This window comes from Macrotis lagotis, chromosome 1 (genome assembly GCF_037893015.1).
Source record: "Macrotis lagotis isolate mMagLag1 chromosome 1, bilby.v1.9.chrom.fasta, whole genome shotgun sequence".
Lineage (NCBI taxonomy): Eukaryota > Metazoa > Chordata > Mammalia > Peramelemorphia > Peramelidae > Macrotis > Macrotis lagotis.
The window spans coordinates 797,621,661-797,643,191 of NC_133658.1; positions in this window are offsets into that span (position 1 = coordinate 797,621,661).

Below are 21,531 nucleotides of genomic sequence, written 5' to 3' on the forward strand. Positions count from 1 at the left end.
AGGTAATAGAGTAGGTTGCCATTTTCTTCTGCAGTTCCTTTTTACAGATGAGGAAACAGGTATGTATAAGATGCACCCTTTTTCAAAAAGTTTAGGGTCTAAAAAATGGGAGAGTCATACAGTAGTTATAGATTTTTTTATTTACATTTCCTGCTTTTTTGTGCTTGTCTGTGCTCATTGTTCCACATTCATTGCCAGTATATTAGGTGGCATTTTGCCACATTCTGTCCAGAAATGACCCAGAAAAGATCTTCATCCGGTCTGAATTCAAGTTCAAAGTGATCCAGTTTGCAAAAGTGAATGGAACCTCCAACTGAGAAAGCAATCCAACACTGCCAGGGGAAGAAGAAACCCTACTGAAAATGCCCAGACAGAAGAAGGCCATGAGAACCAATGTCAACACTAACAGAATGTCTTCTGTGGGGGGTGAGGGGGTGGGGAGGAAGCAAGAATGGAGGAAAAATTGTAAAAACTCAAAACAAATAAACTCTTTCTTTAAAAAGAAGAAGAAGAAGGCCATGAGAAGCAAGTTGGCTAAATGGCCTGAAAGAGTTAGAGGCAAGTTGGCCAAATGGCCTGAGTTAGAGAGTTGAAGGGATGGATTGAAGAGCAAAAGGCAAGTGGAATTCCTGTGTCCACAAAGATGGTTCAGTAGGAGGCAAGAAGAATTGCTGATGAAAAAGAAGTGACTGATTTCAGAGGGAGACATAATGGTGCTTCAGGTTCATGAAATGGAGTGGATTAAGCATGCATCCACACACCAGACTTGACCAAAAGATGCCTGAAAGCTATGAGCAGAAGGTCCTTGAGTTCAATAACTTTTAGTAATACATTTTTTCCCCAAAATTTTGGGACTAAAATTAAGGTGCATCTTATACATGGGGAAATAAGGTAAATAATTTGTCCAGAATCATACAGTTTTAATAAGTGTCTGAGGCCAAATTTAAACTGCAGCCAAATTTAAACTCAGGAAGAGCTAGCTAGTCCTCCCCAATGTAATTGCCTTTCATTAATTTTCAGTATATTTATACATGGTGTCCCAAAGGTTTTAATGCAGTTTTAAGCTTTGATAGCTTCAAGTATGAATAGTTGAAAACTGCATTAAGACTCAGGACACCCTGGATGTGTACACATTCTTCCCTCTTTTCTACCCCATTGAAGATAAGTTCTTGAGAACAGGGGCTGAGGAAGGAAGTTCTTTGCCTTTCTGGGAATCCTAGTCAACATAGATTCTGAACTCTACTCCACAGGTGTAAACATACCCCCCCCAAACATACAATCACATACATCTTCCTTCTATTCTCTTTCCCTGTTTTTCCATCCCCTGGCCTCACCTCCCCTCTCTTTTCTCCTCTTTCTCACACACAGAGACTGTCAGAGCTGGACCAACACTTGGAACATAGAATGTCAGCTTATAGGTCTCAGATTCAAAACTGTAGAATGTCAGAGCTTAAAAAGGACCCCAGAAGGGTGGTCTCACTGATCTTCAGGAGAGTTGGAGATAGGGGCGAGCTTACAGCCTTCCATTTCTCAATCTTTCATTTTAAGCAGGCAGAGCCCAAGAGGAGGTTCCAGCACCCCTTCTCTTTGTCACTTACCCACCCTTTCAACATCTTTCACAGACAACAGACTTAGACACAATCCCCATAGACCTAGCATTAGGAGAAACATGTATTATAGGCTCAGATTATTCTGTTGGAGGAAATGGAAATCCCTGAATGTGTCCCAAAGGCATTAGAACAGCCCCTCTCCCCATGTGTGACTGTGTGGATAAAGTAATAAAGAACCTTGTACTTGAGTCAACAAGCTTTTATTAAGTCTTTACTGTCAGACAGCCCCTGCTCTCAAGGAGTTAGCATTCTACTTCAGGGAGGTCACCTGTTCACAATTAAGTATGGGGGCACTAATAATTCCATATCAGAATTCCTAAATTCAAGTCACTTACTAGTTGTATGATACTGGACAAATTGTTAATTTTTTTCAGAACCTCAGTTTCCTCTTCTGTAAAATGAGAATAAAAATCCTTATGCCATCTACCCCCAGAGGGTTGTTAATGCTTTGTTTCTATATAGTAATTTCCTTATATGTACTCTGCAAGATGGGTAGGTAGTCAGCAAATAAACATTTATTAAGTTTCCACTGTGTGTTAGATGCTTTGTTGAAGGCTTATCATTATTTCTGTTTTTCAGATGGGGGAAATACATGACAGAAAAGTGAAGTTCACTTTCCCAGGTTACAACCTAATAAATAGAGGAAACCAGACTTCAACTCAGTCTCCAGACTCTAAACCTTGTTGCTTGTAAACTGTAAAGTGTTGAAGAAATGTACATTCCTTCCCTCAAAATAAATTTCAAAGTTCTTTACTTAGAAATTTCGCCTAAGCTTTCATCTTCAGTTGTCAAACTAACTGCATTCAGTTTTCAAACTAATTGCATCCATTTTTTCCTCCCCTAAAAGGACACTTCTAAAGTTTTCACATTTCCCAGGTATTTCTGCTGATCATGTTGTTCCTATCCCCTACATAGCTCCTCTTCTGAGACTATTAAGTCTCATGAAGCATGGTAAAGGCTTGAGAATTGATTGATTTTGAAGGCTAGGTGGCTATCAGGGATTTGTACACTTCTCTGCTCTGAAGTTACTCCTAAGGGTTCTTTCTGTCCACTAGTTGCTGTTGTTTTTGACAGACTAAAAATACCTTTCTCTACATTTACAGAATTTCAAGGTCAGAAGGAAGCATAGGATATTAGAACTAGAAGGGATTTTAGAGATTATAGGGTCAGAGGTTAAATCACAAAACCAGGGCCATGGGGGCAGTAGAATCAGAAGTATGACCAGTGACTCCTGTGCTTTCACCCTACACCATAAGTATCAGAACCATGGAGGAGCATGATAATGAAAAAGATTTAACAAAATAAAAAAAAATACAGTATGATACTGTTGATAAAAAATGTGGTTTTCTAAATCATTATACTGCTATTAGGATTCTTATTTAAAGTTTAGCAGTTGCAGTTTCTATTTAACACCATTGCCCTATATAACATTACCTCATCTAATCTAAACCTCAGCAAAAGTTTCCCCATGACCTTTCCTCAAAATGATAATGCAGTTTCCATTTGAAGACTTTCTAGTTGTTTAATAGCTCTTATTTATATAGTGCTTTAAAGTTTACAAAGCTAACGTTCTGTGTTCTAAAGTCCCTCCTAGGTCTGACATTCTGGGTTCTAAGGTGCCTCCCAGTTCTGATATTCTGGGTTCTAAAGTCCTTGGTTCTGACATTCTGGGTTTTAGGGTGCCATCCATCTCTGGCATTTGGGGTTTTAGATATCTCCTATCTTCAATATTTCGTACTCTTAAGGATCTTCCAGCTCTGATATTCCCCTTCCCTCCCTGGAGCAGTCTGGTAAAATGGAGAAAACATTGATTTTGAGTCCCAAGACCCTAGTCCAGATTCCAGCTCTACTCCTTCCTTCAAGCCCTCAGACAAATCACAATCTCTCTAGGCCTCAGATTTCTTATCTTTAAAATCAGAGGATTGGACTAGCCAGTCTCTCAGATCTCTTCTAGCTCTAGACATATGATCCTATCACCTCTATGCAGTTGACTCCCCAATTTAGACCTCCAGCCTTTGCCTCTCCTGCTCACCAGACCTACAGTTTCTTTTTTTTTTTTTTTTAGGTTTTTGCAAGGAAAATGGGGTTAAGTGGCTTGCCCAAGGCCACACAGCTAGGCAATTATTAAGTGTCTGAGGCCAGATTTGAACCCAGGTACTCCTGACTCCAAGGCCAGTACTTTATCCACTATGCCACCTAGCTGCCCCCTAAGACCTACAGTTTCAATGATCTCCAGGACCCCTCCACTGGCATGTCTCACTGACACTTCCATTAAACCCTTTATAACTGAGCTTCTTCCCTTTCCCCCTAAACCTCCTCTCCTTTCTGTAGCCTCACCATTCAACTGATTCTACCTTCTTATTAATGTTTATTAATCCTCAAAGTTATTATAACTTATTTCCCTTTTGCTTCTCATACTCACTGTGGTATAATGTTATTCTTGGAAATAGGAGAGATAGGTTCCAATCAAGCCTCAAATACTATGAAAACTCAAAAAAATTGCAACCTCTCTGAACCTCAGTTTTGTCAGCTGTAAATGGAAGTTATACCTGTAATATTTCACCAGACAAATGAAAGAGAATATGAAAAGAATTTTGCAACTTTAAATACTATTTAATGTCAGATATCATTATTCTCAACTTTTATTTAGTGAGTCATCAAGTCCTATCTTTTCTATCTTCAAAACACCTTTTGAACCCCTCCCCTACCATTAACATACCTTGATTACTGGCAGCCTGAAATATCAAATTAGCTTCCTGACAGGTCTTCCATCCTCTCCTCTTTCCCTCTTCAATCTGTTCTTCATATCTGACTGGCAGAATTAGCTTTCCTAGGTTCCAGAACTCATCTGGGATGGGTGAGGCATAGGGGAGAGTTGCCAACATGAGGGGCAACCTACCCTCTTCCTTTCCTCCTGGGCTAGTCTTCTTGCATGCTCACAAGGTTTGGAAGAGGCAGGAGTCAATAGCTCCATTCCTTCTGTTGAAATGGAAAACAACTAGACCTTCCCATCTGGCTTGCATCTATCTTCCTGCAATCCTCCCAATATTGCCATCTTACTAAGTGACCTAAACATTTCTGGGCCTTGAGATCCAACCCAGATGAACCTTTAGGGCTTCCATGCTTATCTTAACTGCAACTGAACTTTCTTTTGTATATTATTTGACCCCAGTAGGGTTTGAGCTCCTTTAGAACAGTGACATCTAACTTTTTCTGTTCATATCCCCAGAACTTAGCAGAATGGAAGAGTAGAGGAGAGGCATGAGTGAATGAATGAAAAGCATAGTAAGAACTATTGACCAATTTTCCTGAGACTCAATTTCCATATAAAATGGAGTTTAAGCTGGTTAGTCTCTGACGTCCTTTCTATTTCCAGAACTATGAGATTGACATAAAACTACCTTGTAGCTTTAACATTCTATGTTTAAGGTACCTTACAGCTCTGATTTTTCTATGATACTCATCATGGGTTTGCTCAACAAAGCACCCTTGCCACTTATTACTTCTATGTCTTTGAGCAATTCTCTTATCTTCTCTAGATTTCAGTTTCCTTAACATAAATACAAACCTTCTAAAATGATAACCCCCATGCAGGAATGGATATCCTGAAGAGGAGAGGAAGCTCCCCTTCAAAAGGGTTGTTCTAGCGGAAGTTAGATGACAAGGCAGGCTGGAGAGCAGAGTTCTTAATGGGTAATATTATTTTAAAAAATTCATAATTTAGGGGCAGTTAGGTGATTCAGTGGATAGATCACTGGCCCTGGATTCAAATTTGATCTCTATCACTTAATAATTACCTAGCTGTATGACCTTAGGCAAGTCACTTTAACCCCATTGCTTGACAAAAACAAAAAACAAAAATTCATAACTTAAAAAAAATGCTAAATTTCCAATAAGTGTTGATGAAAATAGTGATATAATTCTTTCCTATTCAATTTCAAAGACCCTCTGAAATCTATGTATGGCTCCCAGGTTAACAAATTTCCACTGAGGGGGAGATTATTAAACTAGATGAGAGATGAGATTAGATGCCCTCTAAAATTCTTTCTGATTCTTGGATTCTGAGTTTCTAGGTTATAAATATTCTATGATTCTTAGAGTCTAAAATGTTTTGACTCTCTAGTTCTAATTTTCTAGAATTCTGAGGTGTTTTAGTTCTAGGATACCCTGAATAACTCAGAGATTTAGCCTCAGACTCTGAATATAGGTACAGTCTCTTCCTAGGTAAGTTCTTTTTCTAAATGATGCAGTAGAAAAATCCTGTTCTGCAGGAGCTGCAGAGGGGAGGAAAAAAATGAGCAAAAAAGATGGAGGCTCCTAATGTGTCCAGAATGGTAAGAAGGCTAGGGACTGGTGGGGGAAGGGACTGGTAATCGGGTATTTTCTGCATTGCAAAGCAATGGTCCAGTGTGATTCATTACTTGATGCCATGCTCAAAGGACAGGTTTACAAATTGGTGCAGGGATCCCTCCCACAGGCTGGGCTGAATTTCAAAAATCCCTGCAGAGAATCCTACCCCTCCTCCTTTTTCCTGGCCTGCCATCCCCATCCTTCCCTCTCCCCTCCCCTCACAGATTCCTCCTTGCTGCATTATGAGAACTGATAGGATAATACCACCCCACCACTACTACCTTTGATTCTTTGCTTTTTCATCCCTTCCATAGTAGCCATGAAGCCCACTGGCAGCTCAGACTCCTAGAAGATAAGAAAGAGGTCAAGGATTTGCCACAATGTTAAGGACAGATCTGCTTGGGGAAACAAGCCTCACAATCGTTTCAGTTCCCTTGATTTAATAAAAGGCAACTCATATTTATGTCCCATTCATTGTAAACTGAGTTCTGTGCTCTAGGGGAAGCTTAAAAGTGTATTTGGATGAGACCCATGTTAAAATCCTGTCTCTGACATTTGTCAGCTGTTTGACTTTGTGCCAAGTTCTTACCCTCTCTGATTCTCAATTTCTTCCTCTGTAAAATGGAGATAATAACATCCATAATGCTTAACTTTCAGGGTTGTGAAAAGGATGACATGTGATAACATAGATAAAGGACTTTAGCAAATTTTAGACTTCTATATAAATGTTCATTATTGTTACAATTATAGTCACTATTATTATTAGAAATAGTATTATAAGATAATTCAAATATGCCATATTACATAACTTCAATAGAGTGATTGTCAGTATTAAAAGGAAACTGGTCAGCCTTATTCCTTCCTTATGGCTATGGAAAAGTAATGGCACCAGAAGCTTTATCTGATTTTTCTCTCCTCAAATTACCTTGTATTGATTGCCCTTATGTTCTTGTTGCTCCTTCCCAGTAGAATGTAAGCATCTTGAGGGCAGAGACTGTTTAATTTTTTGTTTCTCTCTTCAGACTTAGCACATACTCAATCCTTAAGTTTGTGGAATTGAACCAAACTGAAATGAATTAGTGGTCAAAAGAGATCATTCTGTGAGATATGAGGTGGAAACCTACATTAAGTAGAGGTTATTTGGTTGGTTCTTGTCCCTAGTTACCAAAGAAGACAAAAAGACATCACTATGTCTGAGACAAGTGATAGTGCGTCCAACTGTGACTGATTAGAACAATATGAACTTGGAATGCTCTACCACAGGTAGGGCACAAATAGTCCATGTGAACACCTAGGGTGCTTACTCTAAGCTTACACATCTCTTGTTTTCTTTTATCTGCCTTCTTTATAGAGTATAGCACCTTTACTGATGAGGGTATGCCACATTGGATGGTCCTATGCCAGTGTCTTCCATGCTGCACAATCAATTCCAAAATTCTTAAGAAAGACCTTCACAGTTTTCTGGTATCACTTCTAAACCCCTTGTGAGCACTTGTCCTGTGTGAGTTCTCCACAAAATAGTCTTTTTGGGAAAATATACATCTGGCATTCTAACAATGTGTCCAGTCCATTGTAGTTGCACTCTCTGTAGTAATGTTGGAATGCTAGGCAGTTTAACTTGAGAAAGTATCTCAAGTGTCTGGTATTTTCTCTAGCTAGGTGATCTTCAGAATCTTCTTAAGACAATTTAAATGACAGTAATTCAGTTTCCTGACATGGTGCTGGTGGACTATTCAAGTTTCACAGGCATACAGTAATGAAGTTAGCACAACTGCTCTGTAGACTTTCAGTTTGGTGTCAGTCTAATACCTCTTCTCTCCTATACTTTCCGTAGCCTCCCAAATACTGAGCTAGCTCTGGCAATGTATCAACTTCATTGTCAATTCTTGGAAAGAATACTACTAGAATCAGTGAACTTGTCCATAGTACTGAAAACTTCTCCATTTGCTGTAATCAATGGTTTCACATATGGATGGTATGGTGCTGGCTGATGGAGCACCTATGTTTTCTTGGTATTAATTGTTAGATCAAAATGAGCACAAGAAGCAGACATTCAATCCATACTTTGTTGCATCTCAACTTCAGAGGCTGCATTGAGTGTGCAATCATCTATAAACAGATCATGCACCAATACCCCCTCCACTTTGGTCTCAGCTTGTAGACTTTTCAAGTTAAAGAATTTGCCATCGGTGCTATAGCTGACCTTGAGGCCATATTCATCCTCAGTGAAGATGTTTGATAACATGGTTGAAAACATGATGCTAAAAAAGCATGGGAGCAAGAAAAATCCTTGTTTAACTCCACTGGTGACCAGAAAAATCTTGAGAGCATCATTCATTATCTAGAACTTGGCAAACATGGTGCCACAAAACTGATGTACAAAACTGATGAACTTCTCCAAGAACCAAATTTTGACATAATTTTCCATAAGCCTCATGACTGACCATATCAAAGGCCTTGGTCAGTTCTACAAATATTGTATACAGACTTCTGTTCTGATCTTGGCATATTTCCTTTTTTTAAGTCTTTCCCAGGTCTCAGGCAACATACATTCAGTGATTAAAGGATGCTGCTGCTTATGATGTTTTCCTTCATTCTTGAAAAAGATCATGTCATCAAGGAGGTGATGCCAAGACAAGCAAGTTAATTGAATTTTGTAGGGGACTATTGTGTGTGGGAGTACTGTAAAATTTCATCCCCTGGTGTCCTCTAGCACCAGAGCATTATTTACTGGTTGATTGAAGAGTGCCACAGGGGTGGGAGTGGACCAGGCACTGGGGAGGATATTAAAGCACTTGTATTTGGTTTAATAAATGGAGAACTTGGAGATCTTGGAGAACTAGGAGAACTTTAAGGAGAACTTCTCATCCTTGTCTCCCTTGTCTCCTGCTCCTTTAACATTTGCCTGGGTAAGGATAAGCTAGTCTGCAGGAACTTAACACTTCCTGAGCAGCTAGTCTAACAGGAATATAACAGGATCTGAGTGAGAGGGGGCTGTGCTAAATCACCAGTCTCACTTTCTCCTCTGGAGTCATCTGAGTCTAGTGGCCAGATAAGCATCAGGATGACTAGAGATGACCCTGGATGTGAGACTTGCCCAAGTGACTTGCCCAAGGTTACACAGCTAGTAGGTGTCAAGTGTCTGAGGCTAGCTATGAACTCAGGTTCTCCTGACTCCAGAACTGGTGCTCTATCCACTGAACCATCTAGTTTGCCTTTTATGACTAAAGACTTGGTAAGAATTGAAACAAAAGGTTTTGTCTCCACAAAAGATTCAGACTTGGAGGGGAAGACCCTCAGAGATTCTGGTCAGAACAGAAATAATTGTTATTTAAACTTATTCTGAGTCAACAAAACCCCAACATTGGGCAAGTGAGGCTTGGACTGGGACCTATTATTGGCCAATCAGTCCAGGACAAATAGGAAAAAACTAAAAGAGGAAAGGCACTAGAATTAAGAGGGGTTGAAAAGGGTTTCCTGGAGAAGAAGGAATTTGGTTGAGATTGAAAGGAAGTTAGGAAAGCTAATAGACAGAGATGAAGAAGAAAAACATTCTAAGAATTGGGGAGAAATTCTGGGATCGAAGAGATGGAGCATTCATTTGTTCAAGGGATAGCATGAGACAAGTGTCACTGAATCAAATAGTATGTGGCAGGGAATGAGATGGAAGAGAACTAGAAAAGTGATTGAAGACTAGGTTATATATTATAAGACTTGGCCAAAATGGACTTTTGAATTTGACTCTGAAGACAATAGGAGCCACTAGAGTTTACTGAGTAGGGGTACGACATGATCACATATGTGCTTTAGGAAAATCACTTTCAATTTGAGTGAGGAGAAACTTGAGGCAGGCAGGCCCACCAATGATGAGGAGATAAGGTTTATAGAAAAACTGTGACAATGTTGGAGGAGAGAAGGTGGCATAAGGCCCCTAGAATGACTTGTGAGCCTGAAAGACAAGGAAGATGATGTTGCCCTCAACAATATTTTACATATTGTTCTCACAGTTCAGCTCATTTCATTCTTCATCTATTCTTTCAGTCTTCAAAGTTGCTTGCCTTTATAATATTGATGTTATAATACAGGTTATTCTTATGGTTTTGCTTACTTCACTGTGCATCAATTTACAAGTCTTTCCATATCTCTCTGAAATCTTTTCCTCACTTCTTATACTGCAATAATATTCCATTACATTCATATACCAAAATTTATTCAGTCATTTCTCAATTATTGGCCATCACTGTAGTTTCCAGTTCTTTACTATCACACACACAAAAAGAAATGCATTTAAACATTTGTTTTGCTCTTTGATGTTTTTGTGGTATAGACCTAGCACTGGATCAAAGTTTTTTCCTTACAACAGTTTTCCTTTTTTTACAACTAATGGAAATGTATAGTAAATTCAAGATGCCAATCTGTCTGTTTGACTAATTACAAAAAAAAAAAAGAAAAGGCATTTGATTTGGCTGGGTTAATTAGAAACTTAAAAACTCTCTTCTAAACAAAAATAAAATACTCTTTTCAAAGATGTCTCCCATGAATAAGTTAAGATCTTACAAAATTTGGGCAAATCACAGTCTCTCAGTTTCCTCTTCTCTAAAATGAAAGACTTAGACTTAATAAACTCTAAGTTTCTTTAAACTCTAAAAAGTGATCCTGTATGAAATCTAGCATACAAATTCTTAGGGGGGTAGGTAAATTTATCAATCAATAAATAGAAAAAATTTACAAGTTCCTGGGCAATTATGTAAAATCTCTTGGGGTTTTTGGTTATTACTTTATTTTCTTTATTTTTCTTTTATTGCACATTTTTCTTTATTTAAAAACCCATACTTGACAATGAGCATTAAAATAAAATTTTAATAAATTCATTTGATTAATAATAGGTTGTTTTATTTATTATATCATACAGTTTATTAGATTTTATGATAAATTTTATATTAATATTTTAGAATTAACCCCTACAAGATTTCATAATTTATTGATCAAGGAGACAGCTTTGTGCAGTGATTAGCTGATTCTAACATAAAGGAAGACACAAAACAGAGATAAATGCTCATCCAAGATGCTTTCCAGGGTCCAGTAGTATACGACATTCCAGCAAAGGCCAAATACATGAGACTGACAATCTCTGCTATTAAGGAATTACTTTCTGTTGGAGGTGACAACATATACATGTAACATTGATTTCTGTGCCCCTCCTTCACTCTAAGTTTAAGGCCAGGTGTATCATTCACAAGATTTTCTGGGTATCCTTAATAGGGCATGGAGTATCCAGGTTCTCTGCTAATGGCTCCAGTCCCCACAGGTTTTCTTTAAATGTAGATGTACTGTACTCCTGTTCTATTTAACCATTTAACAGTCAAACTGACTCTAACAGACTTCAAAAGGTACAGTCACAGATATATAAATGTAGTCCCCATCATGTAGGGCTTATTCCATCATCCTGTACCATCTCAGACTGGGGAGGGGCAAAGAAATGGATTCTGTGAACAATGAATAGGGCCCCTGTAAAATAAATATGTAACTTATTTCTATCTCTCAAAGACAAGGTGTGTGGAAAGGTCATTGGTGGGTGAAAGAAAATTTCCTGGTAATTAAGTATTTGAATAAGATGAAGCTTGCTTTCAAGAGAGCTATTCTCCTTAATTTCCATCAAGATGAGACCTACTTCTACCCTTTATGAAGATTTTTAGCATTACTGATAAATTCAAAGTCTGGAGGTAGGAGAGGTCTTTTCTGAAGTTAATGAAATTATTGACAATATCCTATCAATCCTCCCATTCCTTCCTGCTTGGTGGATTTCACCTACTGAAGACCCTACCTTTTAGCTATTTAATTGTAGTATATATGTTCCTCAAGAAAGAGGCTTTCTTCGAGCTCAGCTTGTGGATTCTCTTTATTATATGATCAACCTGTGGGCCTAAGTGAATAAACATGTGCTGTTATCCTAACGCTGTCTTGAATTCCAAATTCCAGGCACTTTGGTTTCTCAGGGCTTCTATACAAGTCTGGGCTGGCGGCAACATATCACTGTCAATCAGGCTCCAAAATCACCGTGACTTGAGCTCCCCATATGGATCCCCATAAGCAACTGAAGCTTAGAGGGACAAACAACAGAGAACAGAGAACTCCAGGCTCATTTCTCAGAGCTTTACTGGTGAAGTGGTGTTCTAGTTCTTGGAGCTGGTGAACTGTGATCTTCACCCTCTGGATGCAACAGGCAAGAGAGAACAAGAAAGAGACACTGTCTTAATCTGGTCATTTTTAAACATGCAGCCTCTTCTGGCTAGAAAATCAATCAAATGAGGACACCTGTGTGATTAAAAAAAAAAAAAAGGAAAGGTAGGCTATATGGTGCCTCTCTGTTAAGCAATGGGGGGGGGGGGGGAGGCAGCTACATGGTGCAGTGGATAAAGCATGGCCCTGGAGTCAGGAACACCTGGGTTCAAATCCGGTCTCAGACACTTAATAATTACCTAGCTGTGTGGCCTTGGGCAACCCCATTTGCCTTGCAAAAACTTAAAACATCAACAACAACAACAAAAAAAAAACAATCTGGGTCTGAACACGTCCACTTCCACACATGTATTAGTATATACAGGCTACTCAGATTAATACAATTTTCCAGATAATCCTAAAGGATCAATGATGAAAAAATGTTCTCTACCTCTAAAGAGTGAGAACTGATAAACTCTGCATATTGAACTATAATTTTTTCATTTTATTTTTCTTACTTTTTTGAAACATGGCATTAAAGAAATGTTTTACATGACTTCACATATATAATTGATACCATTCTGCTTGCCTTCTCAGTGAGTTGGGGGGAAACTGGAGGAGAGAGTTTGGAACTTGAAATTTTTTTTTAAAAAATTATTATAATTAATTAATTAATTTGAAGTAAAAAAAGAAAGATTAAGATTCAAGATAGTTAAGTAAGAGCAGTATAAGCAACTGAAGGGATAGCACAAGACATCATGAAAAAGAAGCTAAGTGGCACCAGGGATACCTACCTGGTCCTGGAGTTAGGAAGATCTGAGTTCATATCTAGTGACTTTGGGCAAGTTACTTCATCTCTGTTTGCCTCAGTTACCTCATCTGTAAAATAAGGATGATAACAGTACCTCTCTCTCACTTCCAGAGTGGTTGTGAAGATCAAAAGAAATGTTTATAATATGCTGTTTATTAGAAGGCAATATTAAAGCTGTATCTTGAAGGGACCAGACACCTTTGCTAGTGAGATCTAAAGTCTCTCCTTTAAGATAACTCTTATTCTTTTCATTATCATCATATCCTCCAATATTTTTAAATATGGTCTTTGAAGGACCAGACAGAAAAGAAAAAAAATGATTATGCCAATCAAAATTCTTTGGCTTGATTATTTAAAACCTTTTAACTGGTTGATTCCAATCTCCCTCTCCCTGTTCCACAGCACATATTCTCTGCCCAAATCAACCTGTATAATTCGATTCACTCACTCTCTTTTCACCACAAGATTCCACATCTTTCCACCTGGTACCTTTTGTTCCATCTGCCTATTGAAATCATCCTCTTTCCAGACCATTCAAGGAACCTTCCTGGATCTCTCCAGGCCAGGTTTACTTTCTGTTTCCACTGTGTTTCGCTCACCACCAATCCCAAGGTCCTGTTCAGATTCTATCTGCTGCTCTTAAGAGATAATGAACTTCCTGAGGGGAGAACATAGAACCACTGCTCCTCCTTATTCTCCTTCAAACTGGGGGTTCTATGACTTACAGATCCAGGGATGTTACTTGAATGCTGTCCCAAAAGACTTTGAGTTAGCAAAGGTAAGGCAGGGTAGTCTACCTTTGGATCTTCCCATTGTACCTGAAAACAGAGTAGGTGCTTACTGGATATTTGTTGAATAAATGAATGAATGAATGAATGATGATGCATAAATCCAACATGTCATCTCCAATTTTTCCATATTCTTCTCCCCTGTCTGCTGAGTATTTAGAATGAATGCCCATGCCAGCTAAAAAAAGGTTGTTGGTACCAACCAATTCCACCCAACCCAATCCAACCAGCCATAGGAAATTTGGAGCAGAGCTAGGCCATGTGTGGTATTATGTGAAGAGTGCTAAACTTAGAAATGGGAGATCTAATTTCTCATTGAGTTCATGCAATTTTGGTCTTCAATAAGTTAATTGTTGTTCAATTGTCTCAGTCATGTCTGACTCTTCATGACCCATTTGGGGTTTTCTTGGTAAAAATAATAAAGTGTTTTGCCATTTCCTTTTCTAGATGAAAAAACCATGGCAAACAGGATTAAGTAACTTTCCCAGGGTCACAAAGTCAGAAAGTATCTGAGTCTGGATTTGAACTCAGATGTTCCTGACTCTAGACCCTGTGTTCAATCCACTGAGCTACTTTGTTGCCCTACATTAAATGATAGGATCAGAGATTTGGAGTAGAAATCAGCTATAGTCCCATCCCTTTGTTTTTCAGTGGGGAAATTGAGGCCCAGAAAATGTCATACTGCTAATTCTAGATTATCTAAATAAACCATTTCTACCACAATATCTCAGACCCATTTATTTTACCTGTTTGATGGAGGCAAGTAGAATGACCAATGGATAAGGTGGTCAAGGGTATCCTGGAGTCAATATGTACTGGCTCAGGAGACTGATTGTTAAATTTTTAGTGTAAATATTTACACCTTAAAGACTGGCAAATGCTATAAATCAAAGCTTGATCTATGGTTTTGTTGATTGTCTAGAATGCAGACTTAAGAAAGTGATGGACAAAATGCTAATATTGCAGATTAAAATAAAAAATGTCATGTGTAAATTCTGCCCCCCCCACCCCAAGTATTGACTAATAAACATTTACTAGCCTTTTCCTGAGACTACAAAGCATAAGTCTGGAAGACCTGAGTTCAAATCCAGTCTCAGACACTTAACAGCTGAGACACTTAACAGCTGTGTGTGATCCTGGACAAGTCATTTATCCTCTGCTTTATTTTCTTCATCTGTAAAATGAGGCTAACAGTAGCATCTACTACCCAGGATGGTTGTGAAGATAAAATGAGATATTTGTGAAACATTGAAAAACCTTAAAGTACTATAAAAATGATCATCATCATTATTGCTACAAACCTGGAATAGGAAAGTAGCTCTAGAGACTGTTGGACTTAGTCTCTGTTATTAGTTTATTATTATCAATAATAATCCATAATAAGACTTATAAGTAAGCCACAACACATTTCCAATGATAATGTATACTTGAGAAATGCTATAAAGAACATCAAAGGCATCTATGACCCTGGGTAAGTAGGTTTCTTCATATCTCTGAACCTCTGTTTCTTCATCTGTAACATGAACATGTTAGAGTCAATGGTCTTTGAGGAAGCTTCCAACTCCAATGACTATCTAATAATGATAATGATGATGATGATAATAATAATAACAACATATCTAATAGGAAAAAGGAAGCAGGTCAATCATAGAGCCGAGGGAAGACACCTTAAGTACAGCCCTGGTGTCCATGAAATCTTAAAATGACTATGGAAAGGCCTCTTAAATGGTGGATCTATCTTCTCTGGAGGCTTTATGGAAATATATGGATAAGAATCACACAGAATAGATGACAAGGCACAGATTGCTGTGTGTTACTCTGGTGAAGTATCAAGGTATTCAATGTAGCAAGCATTTATAAACCCTAACTGCATGCGAGACATTGAGATAAGTGATAGGAATTGAAGAAGAAAAAAAAAAGATTCCATTTTCAGGAATTTGTAGCCAAAATCTTCCATGAGTGTTCTTTCCCTTGTTAGAATATGAGATCCTTGAGAACATGGACTGATTTACCTTTCAATTTGTACCTCTAAAGGTTTTGCATACAGTCAGCACTTAATAAATGCTCTCTTCATTCATTATGGGTACTTACAGTCTATTTTGTAATAGGAGGATAAAATACATACAGAGATAAAGGAACATAAAGTAATCTCTTGGGGAAAGAGTATTAAAAACTAGGAAGAAAAGGAAACAGCTCATAAAAGTAGGCTGTAGTAGAGATGAACCTTGAAGGAGCAAGGAATTGATTCCAGAGGTGAGGAGGTAGAGTAGACCAGCATAGGGAAGAGTCTCTGGCAAGGAACAGAAACAGGAAATGGGTTGCCTTTTAAGAAAACATTAAATAAGGAAGGAAGGAAGGAAGGAAGGAAGGAAGGAAAAGAAAGAAAGAAAGAAAGAAAGAAAGAAAGAAAGAAAGAAAGAAAGAAAGAAAGAAAGAAAGAAAGAAAGAAAGAAAGAGAAAGAAAACATTAGGTCAACTTGGCTGGAACATTGAGTGCTTGAGGGAAAGTAATATGCAATCAGACTGTATTAAATGGTTTCAATGAATCTTTCATTTCATTGACATGAACACTTCCTCCATAAAGGCAAGTCATAATAAAAGTAGCAATCAGGATAATCAAAGAATTGGTTTTTATCTGGTCAAAAGATGTTCTTCCTGGGTGAATGGCCAGGGGACCATTAGCCAGCTGGCTTCAGACCTAGGCACAGGTTTTCTATGGCCCTGAGAGGATTAGGTCCTGCCTTCAGCCAAGATTGACCTAAGTTTGTCTGGAGGAGTCCCTCTGGAGTCAACCCTCTTATCTTTTAAATGGAGCTTCTGTTTCTGCCCTAGTCATTGCCCTAGTCTTTGACAGATCACTCTGAGGATACTCCAATTCTCACTGCAGTGACTTACACCCAGAATCTTGGGTGGCTCTGTCCACTTTGGAGTTAGGGGTGGGAATTCTCTTGGCCCCAGAGACTTTTGCAGAAGAAGCTCACTGTGTTGCTGAGTTCTCTGAAGCTGACTAGGTCTCTCTATCCCTTAGCCACAGGTCAATAGCTGTTTGTATTCCAGAATGAAAAAGGACTTCCATTAGTTATTAGGACCAAGATTGACCAAAGGACCAAGAATATATAAACAAGATCCCAATTCCTGCAGCACTTTGCAGGTTGACAAAGGCTAGTCTTACTACAAGCTTGTGATATAAGGAGGGCAAGTGAAGTGGAGTGTAAGAATACTGGACTTGGGTTCAAATTTCATCTCTGACATTTACTGGGTGATCCTGGACAAATCACTTGATGTCTCTGTATCTGTATAATGGTGGTGGTGAGATTGAGTTCAATTACCTTGAAAGTCACTTTCAACTCTAAATGTGTGATCCTATAAGCTTAAGTGTACTCCAGTAGAGCTGTAATGTCATCAGTTTGGGTTTTTCCATCAAAAATGAAGGCCACAAACCATCCATGCCTCTCCATTCTCTTGTCTATGCCATTCTTATCCAGGTCCTCCCAGTAGGACACCACCAGAGTTCCTTGAGTTCTTCCAACAGTGTAAGGATACCAGTGAATCCATCACACAGCTTTCTATAAGTGATGTGGACTTACTACTTTTCCAGTCTATCTTTTGATCATATGTTTCTTTGATGACATCTTTTATAATAATAGGTAGTGTTAAGATATCTGTAGATGCTGTTTTCCAGAGCTTAGGCCCAGCAAGCAAACTGCACCCAAGCTTGTCACAATGATAATCCTTTGCTCCCACCCTCTGGATGATCTCAACCACAGCAAAATCCCAGAAATGTTACATGAAATTATTATATTGCTTTGACCAACATCAACTATTCTCTGAGCTCAGACAGGCAACTGCTGTATCCTTGTTCTGATCATGAAGTCCTGCTTTGTTACATTGTTGTTGCTGCTCCTCACTGCCAAGGGTATAAGTTTTGAGATCTGGTTGCACTAAATCAAATTCTCCCACTAGGGGCAGGACCCTGACATGAGCCCTTGCTTGCAAGTCTCTTCCCTCACTTTGGCATTAAATTTCTGTTTGATTCCTTTCTTGTCTCTAGCCTGCTGTGTTTGGTTCTAGTCATCCATAAGTTAGAGGATGGTTCATTTGAGATGACAGTAGTATTTACATATCACTTTAAGATTTGCAAATTGTTTTACAGATAACTCATTTGTTCTTTACACCAAATCTGAGAGATAGGCACTATTATCTCCATTTTGTAATTGTGAAAATTGAGGTTAAGTGAGTTTCCCAACATTATACAGTTAATAATTATCTGAGGTTGGATTTGAACTCGGGTCTTTCTGAATTCTATCAACCCAGCCTAGAGTTCTATCAATAGCATCATAATTTCTCATTTGTAATATGCCATATCCTTTCTTCACCACCATGGACCTCTCCATTACCCTTTGGAGGATCCTCTACTTCATTCTGTACTCATCAGACAGGGTGCTACACTCTATGAAAAAGTCAGAATTGAAGCAGTTCAAAGGAAACATGACAATACATCAGTTTAGAATAAGCTGCCCAAATGTTCACATGGACTATTTGTGCCCAACTTGTGGCAGAGCATTACTAATTCATATTGGTTTGTTCAGCCACAGTCAGACACATTGTAATTTGTCTCAATCATAGTGATGTCATTTTGGTCTCATTTGATAATGAAGGATAAGAACCAATTTCATTTTGCAGAGACTTCTATGCTTCCCTGATCCATTCCCAGAATCTTAGATTTCTCTTGCCTATCTGCTGAAAAGCCAGGGTGATTCCTTAATTCTGGTTGAAAAGATCTCTGTCTCTAACCCCAAACCAATTCGACTGGTCATTAGGAAATTTGGGAGAGTCAGTTAATGTGTGAGATGATATGAAGAGGACTAGGTTCCAAGAAAGAACATCTAGGTCCCAACATGTTATTTTTCTTTGAGCTAATGGAATTTTCATCTGCATTAAGATCACAGGATCAAAGTTCTATCCTTGCAGCCCTTCAGCATCACTGGAAGAATATTGGTCTTTCTTGTACTTATGCAACTTGCAATCCAAAAGGAAGATGTGACAAATTAGTAAGGGTTGTTCCTCCACATAGCAGGAGGATATCATTGTGTGGCTTAAACTTAGGCAGAATAGATATCTCGAATCTTTTCTCCCCTTACCCTTCTCCAAAGGAGACTTTAATTCCTTTCCAGAAAGGAAACAGGAGACTAAGGCCAAAAGCTTGGTCACTCTGCTCTCCCCAAAGAAAGGAGAGTACCAAGGTAGAATTATGTCTTCTCTTTTAAACATTATTAATGTAGGGAATGAGTTTTTCAGGTTCAATCTACCTCTGATGGCTCATTCATTATTGGGGGAAGGAGGACCTTAAGTTTTATATCCAAGACTTAACCCTTTTCTCACCAAATACTAGTTTCATAATGAACACACAAAAAGAATTGCAAAGAAACCCATTTGTCCAAATAGTAATATAGAAATCAGAGAAAGTATATATAAGATAATATATAGCAGACAATATAGAATGAAGAAGCTCTCCCTTTGGGATCAAAGCAACTCAGTTTAACCAAGAATGAGAGTCATAGATATTACCCAAGGAGAAATTCCTCCAGGTCTGAGAATTGGAATATGCCAACTCTTCTCATATTGCCTTCTTTCCAGAACCTTCCTTCAGCAACATGAAGTGGGGTTGACGTCATTCATCTTCATTCTCCAAACCAAAAGCCAGGAATGACTGAAGTCTGAAGAGACTCAGTGACTTGAAGAAAACTCAAAGACCTGAAGAGACCCAAACTTAGGACACAATAAAATCAATATTTTGTATTGAGACCCTAGTGGCAGTCAGAAGAGTAGAAAGGGCTCTGGATTTGGAAGTCAAAGAACCCATAACACTTATGGCCTGTGTGACTGGGAAAGTTCAATAGTCTCTTGAGATCTCAATTTCCTCATCTGTAAAAAAAAAAAAAAAAAAAAAAAAAAAAAAAAAAAAAAAAGATAAAAAAACCCACTTACCTCACAGGGTTAATTGGGGGAAAGGCTTTATAAACCTTAAGACTATAGTGAAATGTAGACTCTTATTTCAAAACTTTAAAGAACTTTGCATTTTTTTATGTTATTCCTTCCCAGTAAAAATCTCTATGCCTAGGTAGACTTCTGTTTGGAAAAGAAAAAAGCAAAATTCCTTTTCCTGGTGGCTAACCAGGAATGAGCCCTTTTATAATTAGCCAAGTTGGTCACTGTACGACATGTGCAAGCACTTGGACACACACACACACACACACACACACACACACACACACACACACAGTCTGTTGCTGGGTTTGTATTAAGCCTAGTATACACCTAGTGAAAGAATAACAGTCCTCCTTTTCCTGTGCTTTTATGCTTACAGAGCACATTCCTCACAACAGCCTAATGAGCTAGGTAATGTGAGTATCATCACCATTTTCCAGATGAGGAAACCAAGGCTCTTAGAGCTAAGTGACTGATTTGATTTTACCCAGTTAGGAAGAAGAGAGGCTAGAATTTCAAACTAGGTCGTCTTACTATAAAGTCCATCACTGAATTCCGCAACCTACAACCCCATTTACTATTTTATTCTCCTTCCTGTATGGGAAGTAAGATACTCAAGAAAAGGGCTCTGACCTCCTTTGCCTTCTATTCTTGACTGATTCATTCCCTGGCTGGGCACAGGATTTGATTAATAGCAAAGGTTTCTGAGGGGATCACCTCCAGTCTTTCTAAAGATGTTAGGAAGAAAGACCCTTTGATGACTGGGATCAACATGTTGAGGAACTCTTTTTTTTTTTTTTTTTTTTTTTTTAGGTTTTGGCAAGATAATAGGGTTAAGTGTCTGGGGTCAGATTTAAACTCAGGTACTCCTGACTCCAGGGCCAGTGCTCTACCCATTGCCCTTTGAGGAACTCTTCTGCTGGGATTGTTGGCAAATTTCCATGACCAAAGAATTCATCTCCTGGTGGTCAACATATAGGAATGTCTGTACTTAGTTGGGCTGGTCTTCAAAATGATATTCCACTGAGAATAATCCATATTTGTGTAGGGCTTTGGCGTTTAACAAAATACTTTGTCACAAGATTCCATGAGAAGGTAATACAAGAAAGGTAGGTGCATAAAAAGAGTTTTTTGAAATGAATTGGATTGAATCACTCCCACCCCCACCTCCCCGTTTAATAGATAGGGAGAGGGTGGCTAGGTGACGTAGCCTTGGAGTCAGGAGTACCTGGGTTCAAATCCAGTCTCAGACACTTAATAATTACCTAGCTGTGTGGCCTTGGGCAAGCCACTTAACCCCATTTGCCTTGCAAAAATCTAAAAAAATAAAATAAAATAAAGAGATATAGTTCATATATTTAAAAAATAGGGAGGAAAAGTGAAATGATTTACTCTTATTTAGGTAACTAACAGATTTCAAAACCAGAACTCAAACCCTTTTGATTTCAATTTCTTTTATTAACTTCACTATTCCTCATGTCATTATTCAAGTCAATTCAATTAATAGACACTTATTAAGCCCTTGCTGAGAATAGAGCACTACACTGAGTGCTGGGATAAAGTTTAGATACTACAGGGTCCATTTCCTTATGGGGTTAGTCTACCTGAAGAATAAAACTCAAATCTGGAGAGCTGGCAACATAAGTGCAAAGGAGAAATATAAGTCAAGTTTGGTGTGAAGTTTCAAGGTACAGTCATTGTGTGTGTGTGTGTGTGTGTGTGTGTGTGTGTGTGTGTGTGTGTATAATCTGGAAAGACATCATGG